The sequence below is a fragment of the Macaca mulatta genome, chromosome 17, assembly GCF_049350105.2.
Source record: "Macaca mulatta isolate MMU2019108-1 chromosome 17, T2T-MMU8v2.0, whole genome shotgun sequence".
Taxonomy (NCBI): Eukaryota; Metazoa; Chordata; class Mammalia; order Primates; family Cercopithecidae; genus Macaca; species Macaca mulatta.
Genome location: NC_133422.1, coordinates 10,145,787 through 10,160,166, shown reverse-complemented (window position 1 = coordinate 10,160,166; position 14,380 = coordinate 10,145,787). Strand labels below are relative to the sequence as shown.

General features: G+C 37.2%; 1 protein-coding gene and 1 pseudogene across 16 annotated transcripts in view; one reads left to right on the top strand and one right to left on the bottom strand.

Annotated features, from left to right (window-relative positions):
* Positions 1–14,380, top strand: part of KATNAL1 (katanin catalytic subunit A1 like 1) — a 296,001-nt gene that overhangs the window by 5,496 nt on the left and 276,125 nt on the right. Inside the window, exons 2-3 of one of the 16 annotated variants that reach the window (XM_077973655.1) lie at positions 3,477–3,564; positions 3,961–4,047. The gene's annotated coding sequence lies outside the window, so the exon portion shown is untranslated. 16 annotated transcript variants of the gene reach the window in all.
* LOC721850 (peroxiredoxin-2 pseudogene) lies at positions 5,291–5,895 on the bottom strand (annotated as a pseudogene).

Genomic DNA, 14,380 nt, shown 5'->3' with positions numbered 1-14,380 from the left:
CCTCCAGCCTGGGTGACAGAGCGAGACCTTGTCTCAAAAATAAATAAGTAAATACATACATACATACTTCATAAAATAAAGTAATATGAAGCAGATGCCTTTGAAAGGTTTTATGTTGTTCAAAGCACTATGAAATTAAAAAACAAGTAGTATTTATATAGGCAACGGCAACAAAATATCTTTATTTCTGTTAATAAGCCTTTTATATTTATTTTTAGATTAGTTGCGTAACTTTAAAGGAATTTGAGGCAGTAAACTGTAATGAGCTAAGAGGACAGGCTCTGAGTTAGACACATCTGGGTTTAAATCCAGGCTCTATGGGCAAATTGTTTAAATTCTTTAAAGCCTCAGTCACCTGCTCTGTTAAATCATGGGTAACTGTTACTGTTTTGTAGTGTTATAAGGATTAGATTAGATAATGCCCAGAAAAACATTTTTATTGTATTACTTGGTGGGGAGTTAGCATTCAGTAAACGTCGCTACTATTACTTTTGGTGCTAAAAAGGGTATTTATGCACTTAAGATAAAATTTATAGTGTTTTTTTTGTTTGTTTGTTTTGTTTTTTTTTTTTTTGAGACAGAGTCTCACTCTTGTTGCCCGGGTTGAAGTGCAGTGGTGCTATCTCGGCTCACTGCAGCCTCCGCCTCCTGGGTTCAAGCTTCTCCCACCTCAGCCTCCTGAGAAGCTGGGACCACAGACGCTTGTCACCATGCCTGGCTAATTTTTGTACTTTTTTAAGTGAAGACAGGATTTCGCCATGTTGGCCAGACTGGTCTTGAACTCCCGACCTCAGGAGATCTCCTGGTCTTTGCCTCCCAAAGTGCTGGGATTACAGGCGTGAACCACCACAGCCGGCCAGGTTTAGTTTAAGCTGTCATCTTGAGACACAGTAACAGATGATCCACATTTTCTGTCCTTTGTAATATTTTAAAGTTGCCAGTAGAATTTGGAACATGAGCAGAAATTACTGTAATGGTTACACTTCTGAGAAACATTTAAGTTCTTAGAATCCAATATTAATATATTAGATTCTTTTATGTTTATGAACAGTTTTTTTTTGTTTCTAAATATTTGAGAAGTGATTTCTATATGTGTAAAAAATAAATGAAAAGGCTTCATTACTACATATATTCTTCTGTAATGTCTGAGTTTGTGATTAAGTTGTTTTCTCTATTATTCATGGCAAACTGTAGTCCTTGAGACGGTTACCCAATATAAAGAGATGGGAGGTATTGTGGTTTTCAAAATTAACTATTTTGTTGATTAGTACTCACATGGTAGCTTCATTTATTACCCTTGAAACGCACTTCAAGATAACATTAATTTGAGAAATTGTAGTTATGTGTTTCCTTAATTGCTTTCATTTATAGCAGCCATTGTATGACATAAACTGAACTTTGGTGATTTGGAGAAGCATTTTTTTTTTTTTTCATTAAACATGTAAAGCCTAGACATATTGATAAAATTCATTGTGGTACAAAATATTGAAAATAAAACTTGTTTTGTTGTTTTGCTTACCACTGTTCTAGTGTTATTTAGTTCACATTGCTATAGTTCAGGTTACTTAGGTGTTTCTAAAATAGGCATCTAGTTTCAGGAATTTATAACTTTTAGGAGGAAAAGGAACAATATGAGAAAAATGTGGAAGTGTCAGAATAAAAATAGTTTAAAGCAGAAATTATTTTCTTAGTCTCGTATGTATTGTAAGTATAACTGAATTAGATTGACATCATTCACATAAAATTAGTTTAAAAAATGTTTGTTTCCTCTTTAAAAACCATTAGCGTGGAGACAAAAGAATGATAAATATGATTCCATTTGTAATAGGAATTATGAGTGACGTCCCTGGTGGGGTTGGGTTCTGGATACAAGCTAGCTTTCCATTTTTTCAATTATGTGTCTTAGTCTTGGCATGAGATAAAAAATTCATGTTGGGAGAGAAAGTTCGTGTGTGTGTGTTGTGGGTGATGGTAGATTTAAAGGAGAGAACAGAAAGGTTGGAGATGTAGCTGAGGAGTTGACTTGATGTGTTATGTTTAGATCTGAGTCATGAAACAGTTACAAAAATAATTATCTGGGACCAGATAAAGCAGTATTCCTTCTTGGTCTGAGCATGAACTTGGACTGAGCTCTTCTCAGTCTGAGCCTAGGACTCTCCTTGAAGATATTACCTGGAGCATTCTGTATAGGGCAGCAGTGCTGCATCAGTTCAGCAGTAAATACTGTAAGAAGATGCTTAATTTATTTTTGAATACATAATAAACTCAAAATAAGAGACATATTGTCAAATATTAGACATTGCTAAAATATTTTGTCTTTAGATTTAACCTGACATTTTAAAAAGTCCTAGAAATTCTTCTAATTTATAGTAAAGGAGATTTAAAAAAAACTGTATATTTCAAGATTGTGACTAAAAGTAATTATAGTATAGCTTCTAGAAATTTATAACGAAATTTATAAAGAAATCAATGAATCAGTTGATTTCTTTTTTCAGAGGAAAAATGGACTGCTTCAATTATCTGTATTGGTGTTGAGTGTAGAGTAAAAATACTCCTTACATTGATTCAGTGTTGTATGTGAGGAGTGATGTTAACATATGATCACATTTAATTTTTAAAGTAACCTTACGATAAATACTATTTTTCCTATTTTGTAGACAGAACTGAGGCCTATTGAAATTACATGATTTGTCTGAGGTCACAACTAAAAATTTATGGTGCCTGGATTCATACCCAGGTTTTTCTGTCTGAAATTTTTATGTGGCCTTTATCAAACATAAACTTGGTTTGGTATACAGTTCTAGGTTGTCAACCCCCTACCCCTTGGAAGATATTATTTCACTGTCTCCAGGCTCCCGATGTTCCTCTTGAAAAGTTACCTATCAATATAATTTCTTTCGTTTGTATATAATTTGTCATTTCTTTCCATTGTAAATGTTCTTCACTCTTACTACCTTGTCTCTAGGTGTGAACTTTGATTTGCTTTTAAACTGAAAATTACTATCTTCTGCTAGTTTTGGAAAATTCTCAGCCATTATATTTTTGAATTTTGCCTTTCTTTTTTCTCCTTCTGGAATTCATAAGAGACATATATGATGGATCTTCTCTTTCTACTCTGCTGCATTTCTTAATCTTATTTACTTATTCTCTCTGTATATACGGCATTCTGGTCAGTTTCTACAGCTCTGTCTTCTGGTTTATTGATTCTCCTTTCATCTGTGTCTAAGCTCTTGCTTCCTCAGTCCACTGAGTTTTTTTTTTATTTCAGTGACTATATATTTTAATGCCAGAAGTTCTTTTTATTTTTCAAATAAGCTTATTTATTTTAAAATTTCTTGTCCCTATGTCTTTAAATGTACTTATTTTATAGCAGCTATCTAATGAATTATCAAGGACTTTAGATAAAGGCCTTAATTTTGCTCTATGTTGTATTCTCCCTCATAGTGGATTGTTTTCTTTGTATCTTGTAATTTTAGATGTAAACTCAGTGGAAATAAAGCCTGGGTAAATGATATGTCCTGTACTTTTGTGATTTGTTTCTGTGAAGTGCCCTATGGAGAACTGGTGAGTGAATAAACAAATTTTAGTGTATCTGTATAGTGGGATACTACTCAGCAATAAAAAGTAATTACTGATACATATAAGGGCATAGTTGAATCTCAAAAGCATTATTCTAAGTGAAGGAAATCAGAGTACATACTGTATGAGTTTATTTATTTTGCATTCTAGAACTGACAACTACAGGCATACTTCGGAGATGCTGTGGGCTTTGTTCCAGACCATTTTGGTAAAGCAAATATTGCGATAAAGCTAGTCACACAAACTTTCTGGTTTCCCAACGCATATAAAAGTTACGTTTACACTATACTATAGTTTATTAAGTGTGCAATAGCATTACATCTAAAAAATGTACATGCCTCAATTTAAAAAGACTTAAACATTTTTTAACTTTTATTTTAGATTTAGGGGGTACGTCTGCAGATTTGTTACATGGCTATATTGCATGATGCTGAGGTTTGGGATATGAATAATCCCGTCACCCAGATGGTGAGTGTAGTAGCCAAAAGATAGTTTTCCAACCCTTGCCTGCCTCCCTCCCACCTCTATTAGTTTCCAGTGTCTGTTGTTGCCATCTTTATATCTAGGAGTACCCAATGTTTAGCTCCCACTTGTATATAAGAATATGTAGTATTTGGTTTTCTCTTCCTGCATTAATTTGCTAAGGATAATGGCCTCCAGCTACATCCATGTTGCTGTAAAGGACATGATTTTGTTCTTTTTTAAGACCATGTAGTATTCCATGGTATATATGTACCACGTTTTCTTTATCCAGTCCACTGTTGATGGATACCAAGATTGATTCCATGGCTTTGCTATTGTGAATAGTGCTGCAGTGAACATATGAGTGCATGTGTCTTTATGGTAGAATGATTGGTTTTCTTTTGGGTATATACCCAGTAATGGGACTGCTGGGTCAAATGGTAGTTCTGTTTTAAGTTCTTTGAGAAATCTCTAAACTGATTTCCATACCAACAGTGTATAAGTATTCCCTTTTTGCTGCAGCCTTGCCAGCATCTGTTGTTAAAAAAGACTGTATTGCTAAAAAATGCTAAAAACGCTAACAGTTATCTGAGCCTCAGCAAGTCTTAATGTTTTTACTGGTGGGGGTCTTTCGATGGCTGCTGACAGATCAGGGTAGTGGTTGCTGAAGGCTGGGGTGGCTGTGGCAATTTCTTCTTCCTCCTTGTTCTTCTTCTCTCTTCTTCCTGTCTTCCTCCTCATCTTTCTTCCTTCCTCCTCCTCCTTCCTCTTCTTTCTTTTTCTCCTTCTCCTCCTCCTCCCTTCCTCCTCCTCCTTTTCTTTTTTTTTTTTTTTTTTTTTTAGAGACAGGGCCTCACTCTGTCACCCAGGCTGGAGGGCTGGAGTGTAGTGGTGCCATCATAACTTACTGCAGCCTCAAACTCTCAGACTCAAGTGATCTTCCCACCCCAGCCTCTTGAGTAGCTAGGACCACATGTGACTAATTTTTTTTTTCCCATCCCTAATACTTTATTGGTCACCTCTAGGCCTGTGTGTGGCTGGGCGGGCTTTGGGGAGGGCGTCACTATTCAGCTCCCAGGTGGAAGCATGAGAAGGCCTTGGCCTGGCCCTCCAGGGTCCCACACTGTGGCGTTTGGAGGGGCAGGTCTGGCCTTTCCTGGGTCAGCACAGGGCACCTAGGTGGGGGCACAGGTGGGTACCCAGCACAGGCACCTAGGTAGGGGCACAAGCTCACTACCCATTGGCCAGCCTAATTGTGTTTGGAGAAATATTCCTGGCTGTGCATGGGTATATACACATTGGGCTTAATCTTGTCACTGCCAAGCTTCCAGCCAGCAGGACAAACTTCTCTGTGTTCATCCGTGTACTGGATGGCCCGGACCAGCTGCAGAGCCTCATCCAATGAGCGTCCCACAGGCAAATCATTAACGGTGATCTGGCGAAGGACACCCTTCCATCAGTGTAAAAGAGGCCCCTGTAGGCAATGCCCTCATCTGTTTTCAGCACGCCGTAATCCTCAGACAAGCGTCTTGTCGCATCAGCACGCAGGGGGATGTTCAGGGGGCCCAAGCCTACCTCCTTCTGGGGGGTGTTGATCCAAGCCAGGTGGGTGAACTGAGAGTCCACCAAGACGCCTAGCACTTCGCAGCCCAGCTTGCGGAAGTTCTCGGTGTGGTTGCTGAATGCGATGATCTCTGTGGGGCACACAAAAGTGAAGTCCAGAGGGTAGAAAAAGAGGACCACGTACTTCCCTTTGTAGTCCCACAGCTTCACCTCTTTGAAGGCGCCATCCACCATGGCTGTGGCCTTGAAGTCAGGGGCGGGCTTTTCCACGTGCGCATTACTGGAGGCCATGACTGAAAGCTGTGTGGGCAAAGGCTAGATGCACGGATGATCGCACGCGTGGACCCGTGTTCTCTGCCCATGTGACTAATTTTTAATTTTTAATTTTTTTTTTTTGTAGAATTGGCATCTTGCTATGTTGCCCAGGCTGGTCTTGAACGTCTAGCCTCAAGTGATACTCCTGCCTCTGCCTCCCAAAGCGTTGGGATTACTGGCATGACCCAGTGTGCCTGGCCCAGGGCAATTCTTAAAATAAGACAACAACAGAGTTTGGTGGATGTATTGACTCTTCCTTTCGTGAAAAATTTCTCCATAGCATGCAATTATACTGTTTGATAGCATTTTACCCACAGTAGCAGTTCTTTCACAATTGGAGTCAATCCTCTCCAAATCCTGCTGCCGCTTTATCAACTAAGATAATGTAGTAATCTAAATCCTTCATTGTTATTTCAACAGTGTTCACAAGCATCTTCACCAGTAGTAGATTCCAGCTCAACAAACCGCTTTCTTTGCTCATACATGAGAAACAACTCCTCATCCGTTCAATTTTTTTTTAAATTTTTTGTAGAGATGGGGTCTTGCTGTGTTACCCAGGCTGCTCTTGAACTCCTGGTCTTAAGCAATCCTCTTGCCTTTGCCTCCCGAAATGTTGAGATTACAGGTGTGAGTCACTGAGCCCTACCCCGTTTATGGTTTATCATGAGATTGCAGCAATTCAGTCACATCTACAAGCTCCACTTCTAATTCTAGTTCTCTTGCTATTTCTACCACATCTGCAGTGACTTCCTCCACTAAAGTCTTGAAACTCTCAGAGTCATCCATGAGGATTGGAATCAATTTCTGTAACGCTCCTGTTACTGTTAATGTTTTGACATCCTCCCATGAATCACAGATGTTCTTCTTGGCATCTAGAAGGATGACTCTGTTCCAGAAAGTGTTCAGTTTACTTTGCCCAGTTTCATCAAAGGAGTTCACTATCTATGGCACCTATAGCCTTACAAAATGTATTTCTTAAATAATAAGATTTGAAAGTTGAAATAACTCCTTTATCCATGGGCTGTGGAATGGATAAGCAAGCATGAAAACAGCATTTATCTCTTTGTACATCTCCATCAGAGCTCTTTGGTGACCAGGTGCATTGTCAGTGAGCAGCAGTATTTTTAAAAGAATCTTTTTTTCTGAGCCATAACTCTCAAAGTTGGGCTTAAAATACTCAATAAGCCATACTGTAAACAGATGTGCTGTCATCTAGACTTTGCTATTCCATTTACAGAGCACAGGCAGAGTAGATTTAGCATAATTCTTAAGGGCCCTAGGATCTTCATACTAGTAAATGAGCATTGGCTTCAACTTCAAGTCGTCAGCTAAATCAGCCCCTAACAAGAGAGCCAGCCTGTCCTTTAAGGCTTTGAACCCAGGCGTTCACTCCTGCTCTCTAGCTAGGAAAGTCGTAGATGAAATCTTTTTCCAATAGAAGGCTGTTTTGTCTGCATTGAAAATCTGTTGTTTAGTGTAGCCACCTTCATCAATGATCTTAGCTAGTTCTAGACAACTTGCTGCAGCTTCTGCATTAGCATTTGCTGGTTCACCTTGCACTTTTGTGTTGTGGAAAAGTCTTCTTTCCTTAAACCTCATAAACCAATCTCTACTTGCTTCATACTTCTGCAGCATCCTCACCTCTTTCAGCCTTCATAGAATTGAAGACAATTAGGGTCTTGTTCTGGATTAGGCTTTGGCTTAAGGGAATATTGTGTCTGGTTTGATCTTCTGTTCAGACCACTCACACTTTCTCCATATCAGCAATAAGGCTGTTTTGCTTTCTCATCATTCATATGTTCACTGGAATAGCACTTTTAATTTCTTTCAAGAACTTTTTCTTTGCGTTTACAACTTGGCTCTTCGGCACAAGAGATCTACATTTCGGCCTGTCTTAGCTTTCAACATGCCTTGCTCGCTAAGCTTAGTCATTTTAACTCGATTTCAAGTGAGAGACATGCAACTATTCCCTTTCACTTGAACACTTAGAGGCTATTGTAGGATTCTTCACTGGCCTAATTTCAGTATTGTGTCTCCGGGAAAAGGGAGGCTGGAGGAGAAGGGAGACAGGACAACAGCCTATTGGCAGAACAGTCAGAACACAGTATTTATCAATGATATTCAACTTCTATAGGGCATGGTTTCTGGTGCCCCAATACAATTACCACGGTAACATTATGTATTAACAGATATAATAAAAATGGAGAAGTTTGGAATATTGTGAGAATTACCAAAATGTGACATAGAGACAAAAGTGAACACGTGCTGTCAGAAGAATGGCACCGGTAGACTTGCTGGATGCACGGTTGCCACGAATCTTCAAATTGTAAAATAGTGTCTGCGAAGTGCAGCAGAGTGAGGCGCGGTGAAGTGAGGTGGGCCTGTGGAGGGAGGAGGAAACAGGAGAGGACATGGTGAGAGTCGGAGGTCGAATGCAAAGTGGCAAAAGGGAGTTTTCTGGGGGGATAGAAACGTTCTTTACCTTTGTCATGGTGGTTATGTAGTTTATAAAGTTTTCAAAACTCATCAACTTGTACACTTAAAATTAGTGGATTTAATTGTATGAAAATTATACCTCAAAGCTGACTTTTAAAAAGCAGGCAAAACTCATCTGTGGTATCAGAATAGTGATTAAAGTACGGACTGGGAGGGATGAAGGATCCTTCTGGGGAGTTGGAAGTGTTCTGTATTTTGAAGCGGGTGTTGCCTGGGTGTACGCAGTGAATGTGCACAATGTAAAAGGTCATTGAGCTGCACACTTAAGACTTGTGCACTTTATATACCTCAGCAAAAACGGAAGAAGTTCTAAAGAAGGATTATAATATGAGGTTGAGAAAATCTCCAAGAAAGTAGAGCAAAAGGACAGAGAGATGGAAAAAAGGAGAGAAAAACTAAGAAAATTAGAGGACCAGCCTAGGAAGTCTAATTCCTGGATAAAAGGCATTTCATAACAGAAAAAAAAAATGGAAAGAAATTTTCAATGAAATAATTCAGAATATTTCCTAAAATGGAAAGATACTAATTTCTACATTGAAAGAACCCCAAATAGACCCATTTCAAAGCACATCATCAAAAATTTTAGAAAACTCATGTCAAAGAGAAGATCTTACAAGTTTCCAGAAAAGGGGAAAAACAAGTGATATATAACAGATTAGGAATTTAAATGACTTCAGTCTTCTTAACCTAGTATTGAAATCTAAAAGGTATTAGGGAAATGCCATAAAAATCCTCAAGGAAAATTATTTCCGAGCTAAGCTTCAGTAGCCAGGCAAATTCTCATGGAAGTGTGAGGGTAGAATAAAGGTATTTACAGACATGCACAGTTGCAAAAATTTTATCTCCCTTCTGTAGAAAATGTGCTCCATAAAGGTAAGAGAGTGAACCAAGAAAGACAAAGACATGTGATACATGACAAAAGGACAACATAGAAGAGGCCGAAGGGCTCCCTAGGATGAAGGGAGGTACCAAGTTGAACAGCCTTGGAGGGTAGAAAGAGAGAGTGTCTTTCTCCAGAGCAAAGGTCAGGTTTGCTTATAGCCTTGGAAGATACAGTATCTCCCTTTGGAACAGGGATAGAGAAGCATAAAACTTCATAGATGCAGGTTCTCTAAGCTTAGGCCTCCTCTCCTGTAATTCAGACTACTTCCTTTGCAGATGTTACATGGCCCTTTTCAAATTGCCCCATGGGAACTGGGGCTTGGGGAACTGGTGGAAAAAAAAGTACGTTGGGTTAGGTTGTCTTCTGGAAGCTTTATAGTTTTTAACTCTTACATTTAGGTCAGTAATCCATTTGAGTCAGTAATAGTTTTAACTCTTACATTTAGGTCAGTCATCCATTAATCCATAATTCATTTTTGTATGTGATGTGAAAGAAGGGTTGAGATTCAGTTTTTGTTTTGCATATAGATAGCCAATTTCTTTCAGGACCTTTTTGCTGGAAAAAATTGTCCTTCCCTCGTTGAATTTTTTTGGGCACTTTGGTTGAAAATTAGTTGGCTTTGTATGTATGAATCTGTTTCTTGACTCTCTAGTTTCTTTCACTGATTTTTGTGTCTGTCTTTATGTCAATTCCACACTGTCTTGATTACCATAACTTTATTATTAATATTTTTTTGAGATGGAATTTCGCTCTTGTTGCCTAGGCTGGAATGCAGTGGCAGGATCTCGGCTCACCCCAACCTCTGCCTCCCAGGTCAAAGCGATTCTCCTGCCTCAGGCTCCCGAGTAACTGGGATTACAGGCATGCCCCACTGCGCCTGGCTAATTTTGTATTTTTAGTAGGGACGAGGTTTCTTCATGTTGGTCAGGCTGGTCTCAAACTCTCAACCTCAGGTGATCCACCCACCTCGGCCTCCCAAAGTGCTGGGATTACAGGCATGAGCTACCGCACCCGGCCATGATTACTGTAACTTTATAGTAAATTTTAAAATCATGTAGTTGACATCGACCCCCAACAGGCATTTTTCCCCTCAGCCCCTTAGAAGTACTCCACCTGAATACGTCTGTGTTAGTAAGTCCTCCTACTTTACTGTTTTTCAAAACTTTTTCTATTTTGTGTTCTTTCATTTCCATTTAAGTTTTAGAATCAACTTGTGAATTTTTCCAAAAAAGGCTGCTGGGATTTTGATTGGGATTCCATTGACTCTATGGGTTACTTTCAAGATAATTTGACATCTTACCCGTATTGAGTGTTTTTATTCATAAACAAATACACATTTATTAATTTAGGTCATGTTTAATTCTCTTAGGTTTTAATAGTTCTCAGGTTACAAGTCTTGCACATATTTTGTTAAATTTATCCCAGAATATTTAATATTTTTGGATAATTTTACTGTTTTTAGTTTCTGGTTATTTCTCGTATGTGGAAATACGATTGATTTTTGAATACTGACCTTGTGTGCTGCAACCTTACACAGCTCATTTATTAGTTCTAGAGCTATTTGCAGAGATCCTAGGATTTTCTCCACTGACAGTCATGTTTTCTGTAAATAAAAGCAGCTTTACTTCTTTTCCAATCTGCATGCCTTTTATTTTTGCATTACCTTATTGCACTGGTTAGAACCTCAGTTCTAATGTGGAATAGAAGGGGTGAGAGCAAATATCCTTGTCTTGTTCTTGATCTTGGGGAGCCTTTAGTCTTTCACAATACATATGCTTGCTGTACGTATTTCATAGATGTCCATTACTCGGTTGAGGAAATTGTCTTTTATTTTTAGTTTGCTAAGTGTTCTTATGAATTATGTTGAATTCTGTCAAATATATTTTCTGTATCTATTGAGATGATTTATAATGTTTCATTTTTATTCTCTTAAAATTGATTGGTTTTAAAATGAACCATCTTGAATTCTTAGGATAAACCTCACTGGGTCATAATACATTACCCATTTTACATATTGCTGGATTTGATTAGCTAAAATTTGAAGATTTTTTTGTATCTATGTTTGTGAGGAATACTGATATGTAATTTTCTGATAAGATCTTTGTCTGATTTTTGGTGTAAGGCTAACACTGGCTTTAAAATATGAGTTGAATAGCCAAAAGAACTCTGGCAAAAAGAAAAAAAAAATTGGAAATATTTCTACCTCTTCTGTATTCAATTTCACTAATTGATATAGGACTTTTCAGATTAAGTACTCTATCTCTTCTTGGGCAAGCTTTGCTATGTGACCATCATAGAATTTGTCCATTTCATTAAACCCTCTTTTGTCTTTCAGTAGCTCCAAGGTTTGTAGTGATAGACCGCCTTCATTTTTTGTTTTGGTAATGTGTGTTTTCTTTTCTCCCTTTCCTGGTCAATCTTACTAGAGGTTTATTCATTTTATTGATCTTTGTGAAGAACCTGCTTTTGGCTACATTGAAATTTTCTCTTGTTTTTCTGTTTTCTGTCTCATTGATTTCTTCCCTTAACTTGATTACATTTTTCCTTCTGCTTCTTTTGGTTTAATTTGCTTCCCCTGCTAGATTCTTAAGATAGAAGCTGAAAGCAAGAGTCAGCAAACTGCAGTCCAGGGGCCAAATCCAGCTTGCCACTTGTTCTTGAATGGCTCATGAATCAGGAATGATTTTTGCATTTTTATAAGGTTGAAGAAAAATCAAAAGAAGAATACTGTTTTGTGACATGTAGAAATTAAATGAAATTCAGATTTCATTGTCCACATATAAGGTTTTATTGGAACACAACCGTATGTAGTTGTTTACAAATTGTGTCTGGCTGCTTTTGTGCTGGAATGGCAAAGTTGAGGGGTTGTGACAGAAACCATGTGGCATTCTCATTGCTTTTGCACTGCTGTTTCTGATCTGTAATCACTGTTTTAAGTGCCATGTATATCACTGTGCTGTGACATTTTACTTTATTATCAGTGCATACACATCATGTCAAAACAAGAAAAGATAAAAAAAATAGACTTGGAATGTTTTACTCTTAAAGCACGCTGAAGCATAGATTATTGAATTATGACAAGGCATTGTATTATGCAGTGACACTGTAGTTGTGTTAAATACAGTATACACTGATATTATCAGACTCTGCATTCATCACAATATTCCCAACTCACAGGAAATTAATGGTCAGAAAAATGAGAAAACATAAAAAGGAATATCTTATTCCAGTAAAATTTCTTCACAAAATTAGAAAATAAAAATCAGGCTGCACCCAGAGTAAACTTCCAAGTGGCTCATTTGTTAGGCAGGCAAGGAAGTCATTTCTCAGTAGTGAAGTGACTAAATTGTGTTTGGTTACAACAGGCGCAGAATTGTATCCGGAGAAGGTAAACTTAGACTATTAGTCTTTTTGGCAAGAAGAATTACTCAAAGAATTGAGGACATCAATAATCAATTAAAAAACAAGGCAAATGATTTTGAGTGGATTTCCTTGGCTTTTGATGAGTTGACAGATGTTACCAATACTGCTCAGTTGTTTATTTGAAAAGTCAAGGCTGAGTTTGAAGTTATTAAATAATCTTAATGAATAGTGTGTGTAGAATAGCTAAAGATATTTCAAAAAGTTAGGAAAACACTAATGGCTTGCAACCTGAGTGAAGTGTAGTCTGCTAAGATGCATTATAACTGATGGTGGTAAAAATTTGTGTAGAGTAGAAAAAATTCAGGTGGACAAATTTATAAAGCTGTGAAAGTGTAAGATGTTTAGAGTCTATGGTTACTTATTTTATTTCATAGCAGGTATTTTGCAGAGAATATTTGAATCTATCATGTAATATTGAACCAGTAGTGTCAACATTTGCTCTTGTGGACCTAGCCATTGTCAGTTCTAGGAATTTTTGTCAGAAATAGAAGCTGAATATTTTCACTTGCCCTGCTGTACAGCAGTTTGATGGCTTATTAGTTGTAAGGTTTTATTGCAAACTTTTGAATTTAGAAGTGAGATTGAAATTTTTCTGAATGTGAGAAACTGCTGTCAATCTGAATATTGAATGCTGAATGGCTTTAGAAATCAGTTTGTGATGCAGACTCAATAGTATTTCTTAATGAATTCAACCTAAAATTACAAGACAAAACAGTTCTTGTATCAAAACTAATACTGCAGTAAAGTTATTTAAATGGCAACCACTATTCTTTGAATCACAAGTAATATCAAGTCATTTTATATAGCTTTCCATGCTGTTATAAGTTAAAACAAAGAAGGTCTCCATTCCTACCCAGTTTGCAATAGGTGTGTTTTCTGAGTTCAAACTACAGCTTCAGCAGCATGTTTTAGAACATGATGTAAGTGCCAAGGAAATTTCCATTTAACTGTGCAGTTGAGGCACTTTTTATTTAACCTTTAATTGGAATGATTAATCTGCAAATAATGATATGCTAAAAGGTAAATACTAGGAGAAGAGTAAATCCTTTAAATGCCTTCCAAACAATGATTATGCTGAATTGAAATCATATACTTGTGATTTACTATCAGTATAAAGTAGCACCTAATTAGTACTTTTGAAAAAGGACATTTTCAAACATGAAATTTATTGTATTCAAGGTAAACATTAGAATGTGTGAACATTTGTGATTGATTCTCATGATAGGGAACACTAACTTTGAATCCCAACTAAGTGAAATATTGTCCCCAGAAAGAGTTTCAGTCTTCTCCTTAGTCAATCTGTCTTACAGAAAGTTGTACTCTGTTATTGTTTCTATAATATTTTGAATTGCATCGATAAGAATTATGGAATTTTTTGTCTCATTATATAAGTAGTTATATAATATCCTTCATTTTGTTTGTTAGCTCTCAAAACCTAAAGTGTTTGCTTGTCAGGTCTTTTACAGGAAAAGTTTGCCAACCCCTCCTTTGTATCAGGATATTTTTATCTTTCATAAGTTTGTGTCTGTACTTGTGAGCAGGATTAACACTTTTGTTTCACAATGACTTTAAAGAGAAATAATTTGTAGAGCATCTTTGTTTCTACTGGATTTGTTAATTACATATTACTCATTATAGTAAGACCATATGGTTTTGTGT